Genomic DNA, 15,702 nt, shown 5'->3' with positions numbered 1-15,702 from the left:
TAGCCTTTTTCATGAGATTTTTCGAATGATTCAACAACCAATTTTGAAAAACAATTTTCCTTTTATCTCACGGTTACCATAAAACTTCCAATAACCTCCCACTCAATTCGATTATTAGAGAAAAAGAATTAATTATCATATAATTAATATATTACAAATAAATATGATAACCAACTTATCATATTATATTTATAACCTATAGTTTTAATTTTTCATCATATGAAACATATAAACCATAGTTCTTTTTCTATTTTATGGTATTTAATATAAATCATATTTATATTAATTCCTCCAATTAATGTATCAATACATCACATCGATTATATCACGTATAATTGAATTTTCTCTTGTTAATTTGAACACTTAAAACTAACCCAAAATCTGATTCTCAACTTGAACCCATTAAGCTACTAAGGGGACATCATAGACCAATAGCTTGAAGCTCCAACGGTACGTGAATAACTAACTAAATTCTTTAGTCACAAGATCCACCATCCGTTAACTGTTGGTCCCTCCATTAAAGACCGACAGCTACACTCTTCGCACTATAGATATATTTCTGTGTCCATCTAACCAATCAATAGTTTGATGACCCTTCATAAATCGCTCATTACAACTGGGCGAATTTACCATTTTTTCCTTATAGTTACATCTAACTCTTTAAGTAACACAGATTTCTCTAATGAACAATAAGTCATAGTCCTACTATGACTGAGTCCTCTCTTCCAAAGAGATGGTGTGGCCGCTATGTTCAAGACCCGGAATCAGCCCTTAAAAGAGAAATTTATCTACTTACTTCTGCTTCGAGGAAGGAGTGAATTCTGTCTTGTGTAGCTGAGTTCCCAACTCTCCAATTAGACGAATCCCCAAAAAGGTAGACTTGTTGAATTGGCAATCTAGCCACTCTCACCCATACTAATCAAAGGACCGCTCTCATAGGTAGGAATTCCCAACTCACTCAAGATTAAGGTCATGTCACTTATGGTCATTTTAGTGAAATGTAAGTCTCAATTATCAACGACATTATATAAAGATAATAATCATCTGTGGTCCGGTCGTATACAAACTCTTTGTATAGGACACCCCCGCTCGCATGTCTCCACATGAATGGTTAAGATCATACCATTTGTAGCACTTTACAACACTTGTAACATCTACAAAATGGGTCGTATTCGTAATGTCACCAGGATAAGGTATCCCTCCTTTATCCTTATACAACAGACCATTTAGGTTATTACTTAAGGCATGATCCACTTGTATGTCTCACATACATGCTTAAGTTACATGAAATAACCATGGATCTTAGTTTATTGGATATTAGTAAATGCATATAAAATAACATTTATTTTATTAATAACAATGTGTACAAAATGTTTACAAACCACGAGACCATCGGGAGAATTAAGACACCAATCCCATCAACTTTTCATTTGAGGGATCGTTGTTTAAAATATAATATGCAGTCTCCAATTCAAATCCCCAAAATGAGTCTAGAAAATGAGCATAACTCATCATACACCAAACCATGTCCAACAAGGTTCTGTTTCTCCTTTCTGATACACTATTCTGCTAAGGTGTACCTAAGGCCAAGAGTTGGGATGTGATTCCATGTTTTATCATATACTCTTGGAATCTAAGTCCAAATACTCTCCACCACAATCAGATCGTAGTGTTTTTATCTTCTTACCTAACAAGTTTTCAACTTCGGCCTTATACTCCTTGAACTTTTCAGGAGCGTCAGACTTATGTTGCATTAGGTATAGATACTCGTATCTTGAATAATCATCTATGAAAGAGATGAAATATTCATACCCATCTTGAGCTCTTACAGTCATTGGACCACAGAGATCTGAATGTATAAGCTCTAAGGTTTCCTTGGCTCTATAACCTTTTCTAGTAAAAGGTTGTTTGGTCATCTTGCCTTCAAGGTATGATTCACATACAGGCAAAGAGTTTTCTTCTAAACCATTTAGAAGTCCAAATTTCACCAACTTTTCAATCCTATTGAGGTTGATGTGACCTAACCTTAGATGACAAAGATGGGTGTTTTCCTTAGGAGAAACCTTTGGTCTTTTTGCAGTTGTTGTTGCTTTGAACATTTCAGTATTAAGCAAGGCTTTTATGACTAACAGCCTTAGTACATATAAGTTATTTTTCATTGAACCAAAACCAATCTCCATGAAATTCTTGAAAATAAACACTTTATTCTCAAAAAAGGAGATGGTATAACCTTGTTCAATCAAACAAGAAACTGAGATTAAGTTCCTCTTGATATGAGGAACTACATAAACATTATCCAGTAATAGATAACATTTCTTGTCCAAAAATAACTTCAACCTGCCTACAACAATATCTGAAAGAACCTCACTAGTACCGACTCGAAGAGTCAACTCTCCATCTTTCAACGTTTTCTAGGAACTAAATCCTTGGTAGGAAGAACTTACGAGGTTAGTAGCACCTGAATCAAGTATCTAGGAAAAATCATCAATCTCTACCAAACACGTCTCCAATACAAATAAATCGCATTTACTGTCTTCAAACTTCTTCCTCTTTGGGAGAGTAGTGGGATCAGTGTCAGAACCTATATAAGCTCCAAGTTCCATTTTAGAGAACAATTCTCGTCAATGAACTTCATCAGAAGTAGCAAAAATTGCTTTGTCTTTTAGCCCCTTGACATTCAAGAAGGACTAGAGATTATCTTTAGAACTGACACTACTAGTTTCTTTATCATCCATTCCTTTTTGCTCAAAAAGTGAGAACTGGCGTTCAAACAATTCTTTACATGCAATGACCATGTTCTCAACCCTTTTGGCCAATGCATCAGGTATGCTAGCCAAAATGTGAAGTCGGGCCATTAAATTAGCCTTTATCCACACCTTATATGCATTACGAACATTTCACGCTGCATTAAGGGTCGAGACTTGAGGACACTCCTCAACCATGACAAACTCGAGGTCGTTTACCAGAAATATGTTTTAAGAGACTCTTTCCAAAGTATGTAATCGATCAAAATAAAAGAGCCAACTAACGAAAAATCATACATGTTGCTGAAAAAACAAACACATGGATCTACATTAGATTTTAGCAAATAGTCATGAAAACAAATCCAACCTGGTTTAAAAAAATCTAAATGAACCCCATATGACATTTAGTTTTGCAATAACGCTTCAGTAGTTTAAGACAAAAGCCACCAAAGTGTGGTCAATTTATCCCTCCTTTGATTAAGACAATCTCAACCGGTCATTAAGACCAGAACAACTCTTGTTCCTATAACGACTAGCCATCATCGATTTGGTCAAGAAATCATTAACTTGCTTAATAATTTTTCGTAAGAGTGACCCTTCATTCTAGATCCTAGAGTTCCGCCCTAAGCAACCAATCTGAAGAAAAAAATCTGACTGGGCAAAAACTAAAGCGACCCATCCATTTCTAAAGTTCACCTTGATATTGACCAACCGCACAAACCATTCGAAGGTTGTCGCTCCTAGGGCGCCACGAGGCCGTGCAAGAATATCTCATGTTGCAAACCAATTAAGGAGACCGCAGGACATGTTGACACACATCCTTCACCCACTTACTATAAATACTCTCTCCGTTTACCTTGATATTGTCTCATGCAAACACCATCTGAAAGGGGATGCTCCCAGGGCACCACGAAACCAAGCATGAATCTCACGGTGTGAACATTAAGGGAGAAACGTGAATGGAATGGACATAACTGTAGGAACTCTTATCAAATAGAACCTATTAGTAGAAGCAAGATCGTTCCAAATTCATTGTGACAGAATTCAAGCATTCACAAACATATAAGCTAGTTATACATTTCAGAAAAAATTAAGGGAAGAGAAACTTACCTTTGGAGAACACTTCTTCTGTCTTTCTCTCGCTCTCATGGAGTCTTGGACCAGCACCTCTCGCTGTCGCTTAGAACGCCAACCCAATCGTCTACCAAATCTCTTGTTGTCGCTTAGCACACGAACTGTCTTCTCCACGAACAAGTAGCCTATCAGACACCACCACTCAGTGACCTTGGTATTCTCGATGTGAGAATCCATGGGGTGTGGGCTCTGTTGGATTTGGTAGAGGGAAGGAGGAAACAACGATCGCACTCAACGACCAAACAAGTGGGAAAGTAATGTGTCTATCGTATAGACTTGTGCTTGATCGTTTAGTAAAGGTATACGATCGCTTAGGAAATTAGGTGTGATCATTTACACGATCGTTTAGCGATCGTTTAGTAAAACTTTACACCATCGTTTAGTCAACAGCGCGTGTAATCGATCGTTTAGACAAACACTTTGAGTTGTCGTGTAATCTCTCGTAGGCTAAACGATAGGCAATGTACTTAAATGATGCGATTAAGCGATTCTTCTCCAAAATGAAAACTTTTTTCATTTTATCCTTCAGTTATGAAAACTAAATATAACCTCCCACTTCACGCACGGTTAAGGGGAACCACCAACAATTATCTCATAATTTTTTGAATTAAAAATAAATATAATAACTAACTTATCATATTATATTTGTAACCTATAGTTTTAATATCACATCATATGCAACATTTAAACCATAGTCCTTTTCTCCTTTACTTGATATAAATCATATTTATATCATTTTCCTCCAATTAGTGTATCTCATACATCATGTCAACTATATCATATATAATTAAACCAACTTAATCATATCATATATAATCAAACTCCCTCTTGTCAATTTGAACACTTCAAGCTTTTCCAAAAATTGATTCTCAACTTGAATCCATTGAGCTACGAAGGGGACCTTATGAACATGTAGCTTAAAGCTCCAACGGTATGTGAATAGCTGACTAAACTCTTTAGTCACCAGATACACCATCCGTTAACTGCCAGAAACTCCACTAAAGAACAATAGCTGCACTCTTCTCACCAAAGATATATTTCTGTGTCCATCGGATATAATTAGTCAATAGTACGATAGACCTTCACAAATGCTTGTAAGTACAGTTGTGCCAATTTACCATTTTGCTTCTGTAGTTATGATAACTGGCAGAAATGCCAGTTATTATAAGCCTTTTATTTAGAATCATGAGGGCTAATAAGTGAAAAATGCAGTGATACTACTTAGCATTTGCGAAAATTTGAGTTTTGTGTCGATTAGCACCTAAATCCAATATTATGCGTTACTTCATGCCAAAATGTCTATTTTTGTAGCTATCGCAGGAATCAAATGCATGTGTTTGAAATAAGCAATCGTAGACAAACACATGCGCTGAAGCCAGGCGATTGCAAAGACAAACGCATGCGTTGAAAGTTAGATCGCATGCGTCCATCGCATGGAAGCTGCGGTGATCGAACGCGTCCATTGCATGAAAGTTGCATTGATCATTTGGAAATTGTGGTGACCAAATGCACCCATCACATGAAAGTTGCGGTGATCAAGCGAATGCGGCGATCAATTGGGAATTGCGGCCACAGAGTGACAACCATAATAGAAGAACGATCACAAGATGGGTAGAACGCGTTGATGCTTCAACTGAATCAAGCTCGGACGCATACCTTGGGAGTATCAACAAGATGTGCCATTGCCCATACCGCGACAAAAGTAGTAGTGAGCCATAACGCAATCATGATAGCTGTTAGTGTTTAAACTCTATAAATATCCTTTTGGACCTTCATTTCAAGATATCTGAACTTCTACCTCAAGACAGAGGTTTGCGATCACAGATGAGAGTTTAAACAAGATTTTCAGTGAGAGTTCTTCACCTCCAAAAACCAGACAAAGTGACGATTGGAGCTTTCGTCGGAGGAAGAGCTCGAGAGAGACATCTCCACCATTCATCCATGGCACCACCGGCAACCTTGACGCAGAGTCCTTCATTTCTATTCTAATCTTTGTATTGTATTACATTTTAGCTTAAAATATTAAGACATTTTGTGATCAATGCAAATCTTGATTCGTTCATTGTCGTCTTCTTCATCATCCTTATCTCTATCATTGTTTATCTTCAGCATTTATTTATCAAAGGTGATCGCATGCTTAATCGTGTAGCCTAGAGATAGGATGCATGTAGCAACCCACCGAGAGGTGTGCATTGTGTGAGTATAGTGAGTTAATCCTCTTTTCTTGGTGAAAGGCTATAGCAACGCTTGTCTATGTGATGTTGCATTGCTTGTCTATAAGTTAAATAGCCGCGTCTAACTGCCTGAGAAAGTAAGAGATGGAACGCACTAAAGCAAAGTTCGCATTTTTCCTAGAGATAGGCACAATCTTATGTTCGATGCAACCATGCATTATAGAGATATAGTCATGCGGCTGACCACCGAGAGGTGTGCAATGTGTTAGTGCCATGAGCTGGGATTACTCGGGCAATTTAAGATATAAAAAAACATTACTATGCATTAATGGTTGTTGTGTATCTACCTATTCTCATTGCAAGTCTTCTATTGCTCAATCTGTATAGTTAGGAATAGAGGTAGTGCGTAAGTCCATTAAACTTTCTTCATTTTATTTTTTTATTCATCGTCTCAAACGCATTGCTTCACAAGCATTATTGAGTGACAAGTACCTGTGTTCGACCTCAGATTACCCAAGAAACTTGCTTTCGCGTTATACTTGGCGCGAGCGTAAGAAAACTTGTGATAGGAACGCGTGGTCATTGATACTAGATTAACGCATTTTCATTCCGACGCATGACCTCAGACGCATGGGCACAAACACATAAGCCATTTCTAACGCATGATTGCATGTACAACCCCATCCATCCATAATAAAAATCTTTCTTTCCTAAACCAACAAGTTACATCTAACTCCTTAAGTACTACTAATCCCTCTAATAAACAATACATTATAGTCCTACTATAAGTGGACACCTCTCGGACCAGGAGAAGATGTGTGGTAACACATTGTTCAAGCCCCGGAATCAGCCCTTAAAGGAGCAATCTATCTACTTACCCCCACTTCGGGGAAGGAGTGAATTCCATCTTATGTAGCTGAGTTCCCAGCTCCCCAATTAGATGAATCCCCAATGTGGTAGGTTTGAGTCGGCGATATGGCCACTCACACCCATGCAAATCAAAGAACCGCCCTCAAAGGCAAGAGTTCCCAAATGACTCAAGATTAAGGTCATGTTACCTATGATCATCCTAGTGAACTGAAGTGTCTGTCATGAATGACGTTATATAACGAGACTAAACACTTTGTGGTCCGATCTTATACAAAATCCTTTGTATAAGACCCCAGCTCGCATGTCTCCATATGAATGATCAGGATCAAACCATCTATAGCACGTCACAACACTTGTAACTATCTACAAAGTAGGCAGCATCCATAGTGTCACCAGGATAAGGTTTCCCTACTATATCCATATACTACAGACCATTTTGGCTATCACTTAAGGCATGATCCACTTGTATGTCATCATATACATGCTTAAGTTGCAACGACAATCGGGGATCTTACTTTATTAATTTGTGGTAAAGCAATTAAAACATCTCATGTTTCATAGACAACAGTGAAGAAAATATCTTATATTATTACATCACAAGCGTTTATTCAATACAGGTGTTTACAAACTACAGGACCCAACGAGAGTCTAGAGCATCAACCCTAACAAACTCTCACTTATCGTAAAGCGAGTGGGGTGTAAGTAACAATAAGTAAAAAACAATAAACTAGGGCACTGAGGCCCAGACAAAAATCTCCCACTTGCCCTAGTCCAGCCACGGGCAGTCCCGTAGACCCATGCTCTAAAGGTGACCCTAAAAAACTGTAGCCGTGAGAGCCTTCATAAATGGGTCAGCAATATTGTGCTCGAAGCGATCTTCATGACTATCACGTCCCCTCGATGCACTATCTCGCAGATGAGATTATAGTTCCGCTCTATATGTTTGTCGCGCTTGTGACTCTTGGGTTCCCTGGAGTTTGCCAGAACACCACTATTATCACAATAGAGGGTGATGGGCCTAGACATGTCTAGAATAATTTCTAGATCAGACAAGAACTTCCTGAGCCAAACGGCCTCCTTAGTAGCTTCACAATTGCAACATACTCGGCCTTCATCGTGGAGTCGATGATGCACCCATGCTTAGTGCTTCGCCACACCACAGCTCCTCCGTTAAGAGTGAACACTGAGCCTGAAGTGGATTTTCGAGAATCCTTATCAGTTTGAAAGTCAAAGTCCATGTATCCAATAAGGATCAAATCCTTAGATCCATACACGAGAATGTAGTCCCTCGTTCTCTAAAGATACTTGAGGATATTCTTGATGGCGATCCAGTGACCCTATCCTGGATTAGACTGATATATACTGACTATCTCAACAGTGTAGCAGATGTCTGGTCTAGTACACAACAACGCATACATCAAACTGCTAACAGCAGATGCATGCGGGATCCATCTCATCTCCTCAACCTCTTGAGGTTTCTTAGGACAAATTTCCTTAGACAATGTAACTCCATGCCTTAAAGGCAGTAGGCCCCTTTTGGAGTTCTGCATCGAGTACTTGAGCAACCTCTGGTCAATGTACGATGCCTGAGACAGCGCTAGCACTTTGTTCTTCCAATCCCAAAATATCTAAATACCAAGAACAAACTGAGTCTTTCCCAAATCTTTCATTTGGAATTGGGTCACTAGCCAGTTCTTAACTGATGTCAGTAAACCTACATCATTCCCAATGAGTAAGATATCATCTACATATAACACTAGGAAAACTACTGAACTATTGATCATTTTCTTGTAGACACAAGGTTCATCAACGTTTTGGTCAAAGTCGTACGATTTGATCACGATATCAAACCGAATATTCCAAGATCGAGATGCCTATTACAACCCATAAATAGGCCGATTCAGTTTGCAAACTTTTTGCTCTTGACCTTGGGCTATGAATCCCTCGGGCTGCATCATCTAAATGTTCTCCTCAAGATTACCATTCAGAAAGGCAATCTTGACGTCCATTTACTTATCTCATAATCATAATATAAGGAAATGGACAGAAGGATACAGATAGACTTTAACATGGCAACAGGCAAGAAAGTCTCCTCATAGTCGACTCCCTCCACCTGTGTATGACCCTTTACCTCAATCTAGCCTTGAAGGTTTGTACCTTTCCATCAACACTTCATTTCCTTTTTTAGATCCATTTGCAACCTATAATTTTTACCCCATCAGGTTGATCTATAAGATCCCATACTGAGTTGAAATACATCGACTCCATCTCGAGATCTATGGCTTTGACCCATTCATCCCGGTCAACATCCTTCATTGCCTTCTGATAAGACAATGGATCCTCAACCTCGCCATCGGCTACCATAGCTAGGATTTCAATGAAACCCATATAGCAAACAGGAAGCTTCGCATCCTGTCTCTTATACACATCTAGATGTGTATAAGAGACAGGCTTTGACCCATTCATCCCGGTCAACATCCTTCATTGCCTTCTGATAAGACAATGGATCCTCAACCTCGCCATCGGCTACCATAGCTAGGATTTCAATGAAACCCATATAGCAAACAGGAAGCTTCGCATCCCTCCCACTACATCGAGGTTCCCTCAATTCTTGATGTGGAACTGACCTACCACATGAACTTCCATCAACAACTTTTGCTGATGGAGTAGGCCCTTCAACAACTCTTGTTGAAGTTTCAGTAGTTTCGTTGGAAAGTTCACGCAACACGATCTTACTACGTGGACTACGCTCCTTCATATGATCCTTCTCCAGGAAAGTAGTGTTCATCGACACAAACACTCTGTTTGTCGTAGGATCATAAAAGTAACCCCCTCGTGTACCTTTGGGGTAGCCTATAAAGAGGCACAACCTCGAACGTGGTTCCAATTTCTTTAGATTAGCCTCAAGCACATGTGCTGGGCAACCCCATATGCGGAAGTGACGCAAACTAGCTTTACACCCATTCCACAACTCCAAAGGTATTCTCGCAACACGATTGAGGATATAAGTTTCAGTTTCCACTGCAAAATCTCAAAACGAGGCCAGTAAGGAAGCGTAGTTCATCCTCAACCGAACAATGTTCAACAAGGTTCTATTTCTCCTTTTCGCTACACTATTCTACTGAGGTGTACCCAATGCTGAGAGTTGGGAAACTATTCCATGTTCTATCATATAGTTCTAGAACTCATAATCCAAAAACTCTCCACCCCGATCCGATTGAAGTGTTTTAATCCGTCTATCCAGTGTGTTTTCAACTTCAGCCTTGAACACTCTGAACTTTTCAAAGGATTCATACTTCCGTTGCATCAAATAAACATACCCATACCTAGAGTAATCATCAGTTAAAGTGATGAAATACTCATAGCCTCCCTTGGCTCGCACATTCATCAAACAACAAAGGTCTGAATGTACTAACTCTAGAGGCTCTTTGGCTCAATAACCTTTTCCAGTAAAAGGTCTTCTAGTCATCTTGCCTTCAAGGCAAGAGTCGCACAGGTAAAGAATTTTCCTCTAAATCACTTAGAAGTCCATTCTTCACCAATCTCTCAATCCTATTGAGATTGATGTGCCATAATCGAAGATGCCAAAGTTGGGCATTTTCCTTAGGAGAAACCTTTTGTCATTTATTTTGAGTTACGGAAATTTTAAACATTTCTATGTTATGGAGGAAATTTGTTGCTAACGGCCTTAGCACACACAAGTTGTTTTTCAATTTTGCTAAGCAAATCTATACACCATCTTTATGAATAAACACATTATTCAAATCAAAATGAACTGTATATTTACATTATATCAGACACTTTACAAAAATTAAGTTCTGCTTTAACTCGGGAACTACATAAACATCATTCAAAATGATAAACTTCTTATGTAAAGTCAATTGTAGTCCTCCCACTGCCACAACTGAGACGACGTGCCTGATGCCTACTCGCATCGTCATCTCTTCAGCCTTAAGCTGCCACCAGGATCTAGTCCCCTGAAAAGAAGTACAAACATGATTAGTGACCACAGAGTCAATAATCTAGGAAGAATCATCATTCTCCAGTAAAAAAGTTTCCAAAACTAGTAAATCATATTTACCTTATTTTGCCTTGGCCTAAGCCTTCTTCTTCTCCTTTATCTAGTGAGGACAATTTTGCTTCCAGCGTCCATCCTGGTTGCAATGGAAACACTTTCCTTTGTCAACCGGTGTTGGTCACCTACACCATTGGGCGACAAGTTGTGGGTTAGCAAGTGTATTCCCCTTCCCCTTACCACCCTTCTTCTTCTTCCACTTGAAAGTATTAGAAGTAGAAGGTGCAGACTTAGTCCCTGAGGTCGAACCCCGATCGAACTTCTTTGAAGATGAAGCAAGATTTGCCTCACCAATCTTCTTCTCCTTACTTTTCAGCAAGGATTGGAATTTCTGCAACTCATTGAGGAGAGTTGTAAGGGTATAGTCAACTTTGTTCAGTATCGCGTTACTGACAAAGTGCAGGAAGCTATCCAGCAACGAGTAGAATTATGCTAATCTGGCTGCCCTCATCAATGTGTGACCCATTCATCTCCACCTCATTGAAGTGGACCATCATGTTTAGCATATGTTCACGAACAGAGGATCTTCCCTCCATTTTGGAGTTGAAGATGCATTTCAGAGCTTCGTGCTTGAGCTGTCCATTATCCGAACATTCCTCACAGGGACTCCATGATCTAACATGTTGAGACCATAGGCTCATGCTTCTTGGCTAAAACGTCGTTAAAACTAGCCAAGATATAAGCTTTGAGCCTTCTCGTGTCTCCGACCGTGTCCAACGCTTATAGCCTCCCAAAAATTTTGAGTGGCGTTCTGAGGTGGAATAGGAGGACACTCCTCCATAAGACGACCTCAAGTCATCGATGATTAATATAATAGTGATCATATGTTTCCAACTAGCATAATTCTCGCCAGTCGATTTGTCGGCATTTAAAAGAGCTAATGTACCTGTAGCCATTTTACATTGCTGAAATGAACAAACTTAATGAGTCTAAGCAAAACCACTTTTAACACCAATTTTAGTTTTAGCAAAATAGTTTTCCATGTACCTTAAGTGAAAAGACATCTATTTGGCAATGATACCAGCGAGGCAAGACAAACGTCAACGGTGGGGTGATCAAGATGCCCTTCACTGAGATGAGACATTCTAAACCATTAGGCAGAAACAACTCTTGTAACTGACCCTAACAGTCACATTTTTTGGTCCAGAACTGTTAACCTTTAAAAATTTCGCGAAGTGTAACCCCTCATTTTTTGTCCTAAAGTTCCGCCTATAGCGCCCACTATAGGGAAAAAGTAGATTGGGACAAGAGATTAAAGCGACCTTATCCTATACAGAAGATTAGATAAAGAGTCGTGCAAAACTACCATTTTATAGAAGGACACTCCCAGGGTGCCTCGAGGCGATGCATAGAAACGTTATCCAACCTAATGAGAGAGACTGTGGTATACGCTATCGCATGTCCCGCTCCCACTTACTATGAACATTCTCTCCATTCATCTTAATATTGACCTACCCAAACACCATCCATTAGAGGGACACTCTCATGGTGCCACGAGGCCGAGGATAAATCTCACGGTGTGAACATAAAGGGAGAAACGTGAAGAAGTTTAAATGAAGTATCATATAGCCCAAGTACCTCCCACTTAATATTCTACCTAGGGGTTCATTAACTTAGATCATCCGGCTACTGATTTTATCTAAGTCTGTTTAATTTGCACAAAAACAACTCTTGCCTTTGAAATTAAACAAGTTCAAGCCAAGTCTCATTAAACTCTTTAATGAACTATCCTCAAATTTGCATGCATGTATCAAATCTATCTAATTCACCTTTCCAGGTAGGTTCTCAGGTAGGGGTGTTCCGTTTCCGTCAGCTTAAGTACCCCAGCCTAGACAGAACCCTCTTTGGACAAAAGGTCCCTTATAGATAGATTTGTTACATATTTAATCTTTTATTAGTCAATTTAATCCTATTAAACTGATTAAAATATTAAACCGTAGGTTATTAATCTCATTAGAACCATGATCTTAGGTCTATCTCCACGAGTGACTCTACACTAACTCAAACACTTTGAATTACAGACTCAATAGCAAGTTAGTAAGCCTAAAAACACAGGGGCCCTTACAATTAACTTTCAATGTAAAAGAACTCAATAACCAAAGGCAACCATCCCAGTAAACTCCATTAGAATGCCAACCCAATTGTCTACCCAAATCTCTCACTGTCTCTTAGCACACAAATAGTCTTCTCCACGAACAAGCAGCCTCTCGAACACCACCACTCAGTGACCTTGGTATTCTCGGAGTGAGAATCCAGGAGGTGTGGGCTCTGTTGGATTTTGTAGAGGGAAGTAAGAAACAACGATCACACTCAACAACTAAACAAGTGGGAGAGTAATGTGTCTATCGTATAGACTTGTGCTTGATCGTTTAGTAAAGGTATACCATCGTTTAGGAAATCAGATGTGGTCATTTATATGATTGTTTGAGGAGCTCGCTTATGCGCGTGATGGTTTACTAAAATTTTACAAAATCGTTTAGTCAACAGCACGTGTACTCCATCTTTTAGACAAACACTTTGAGCTGTCACATAGTCTCTCGTGGGCTAAACGATAGGCAGTGTACTCAAATGATGCGATTAAGCAATTCTTCTCCAAAATGAAAACATTTTTCATTTTATCCTTCAGTTATGAAAATTGAATAAAACCTCCCACTTCACGCACGGTTAAGGAGAACCCACCAACAATTATCTCGTAATTGCTTAATTATAAATAAATATAATAACTAACTTATCATATTATATTTATAACCTATAATTTTAATATCACATCATATGCAACATTTAAACCATAGTTCTTTTCTCCTTTACTTGATATAAATCATATTTATATCTTTTTCCTCCAATTAATGTATCTCATACATCATGTCAACTATATCATATATAATTGAACCAGTTTAATCATATCATATATAATCAAACTCCCTTTTGTCAATTTGAACACTTGATAGCTGGTAGAAATACAAGTTATTGTAGCCTTTATTTAGAATTGTGAGGGCTAACAAGTAGAATATGCGGTGATAATACTAAGAATTTATGTGAAAAGTGAGCTTGTGTCGATCAGCATGGGAAATCTCTACTAACCCAATATTATGCATTATTTTGCGTCAAAATGTCTATTTTTGTAGCTATCACAAGAATCGATCGCATACGATGACTCCCAGACTATCGCAAAGTTGATCACATGCGTTCATCGCATGAAGGTTGCGGCTACAGAGTAATAACCATGATAGAAGGGTGATCGCAAGGTTGGTGGAATGCGATGGTACTTCGGAAAACAAGCATGAACGCATATCTTGGGAGTACCAAAAAGATGATGTTGACATTTCATGTACCGCGTCGAAAGTATCAGTGATTCAGAGCGAGACCACCAATGCTATCGGCGTTTGAGCTCTATAAATAGAGTCGTAGAGCCCAAATTCAAGGAATCTGAGCTTCTTCCTTAAGGCAGATCCTTGTGATCACAGATGAGAGCGTGAGCAACACATTCTTTGAGAGTTCTTCATTCCTTCAACCCATTCCGAGTGACGACTGGAGCTTTGTCGAAGATAGAGCTCTGGAGAGACTACTCCACCGCCATCCATGGCACCACCGACAGCCTTGACATACATCTGATGGAAGTGTAACGCAAATTTTAGTCTTAAACAATGCGCCGTTACAAATATGGATATGAATGACTGAACAAGTCCATGTCCTCGTTACCAGTTCCCCGGCAACGGCGTCATAAACTTGTAACGCAAATTTTATGAATGTTTCTATCTTGGGCATACGCATAGCGATATATGATGATATGTATACTACTTCTAGATATGCATTATTAACGAATGTTCTTGTAGTATACTGTGCGTTGTCACAAGTTTCCTTGCATTGAAACCAAGTATAATTTCATCGCAAGTTTCTCGGTGTGATCCGAGGTCGAACACAAGGGCTGTTTTAGGTTATTGCGTTATGCTTGTAATACATGCGACCAAGGGTTTTTCAATTTATAAAAGAATTTGTGTACAAGAAATTAAACATGCGATAAAGTAAAGTAAAGCGGTAAAAATGAGATAATAACATAACTTGAATTAAAGTAAATCTAAGCTAAGATGATACAAGATACAGGTTTCATGATACAAGATACTGAAGTCAAGGCTGGCTGTGAAGATTATGCAAAGATCGTGTAATGCGGTGACAAGTCATGTACGAAGCAGAAACAAAAAAGATAATTAATACAAACATCGTAAGTTTCCTAATTGCGCTAAAGATATAAGTACGGTTCCGTTTTTCCCTTGGCGTACACCTCTCGATGATCGACCACGTTCCCACATCTTTGTGGTGAAACAGGGACGAATGTAATGAACGCAAGGTTGCTTCTATCTCTGGAAGTACTACTCGTTTTAGTTAACGCATTCTTCTAACCTTCTCTCGACAGATTAGAATGACATCTTCACTTTTGCTCTCGCAGGTGAAGATGTCGTCTAGCATGCTTTAGCTAAATGCATTTATCTCTTTATCACAGATTAAGTTACTCGTTTAATCCATATTAATTACCAAGTTATTAAAAAAACTTCATGGAGAAATTGATAAACGGAGGAGTGAAAATAGACAGAGAAGTGGAAATGGAAACAATCGAGACATTCAATAAAACTATTTAGCATCTGATACATGATTTGTGAATGAATAGATTAAGAAGATGAAATACACTTGATGAAAATAGAGTTAGAAA

The sequence above is a fragment of the Benincasa hispida genome, chromosome 6, assembly GCF_009727055.1.
Source record: "Benincasa hispida cultivar B227 chromosome 6, ASM972705v1, whole genome shotgun sequence".
Lineage (NCBI taxonomy): Eukaryota > Viridiplantae > Streptophyta > Magnoliopsida > Cucurbitales > Cucurbitaceae > Benincasa > Benincasa hispida.
Note: the sequence above shows the minus strand (reverse complement) of the source record.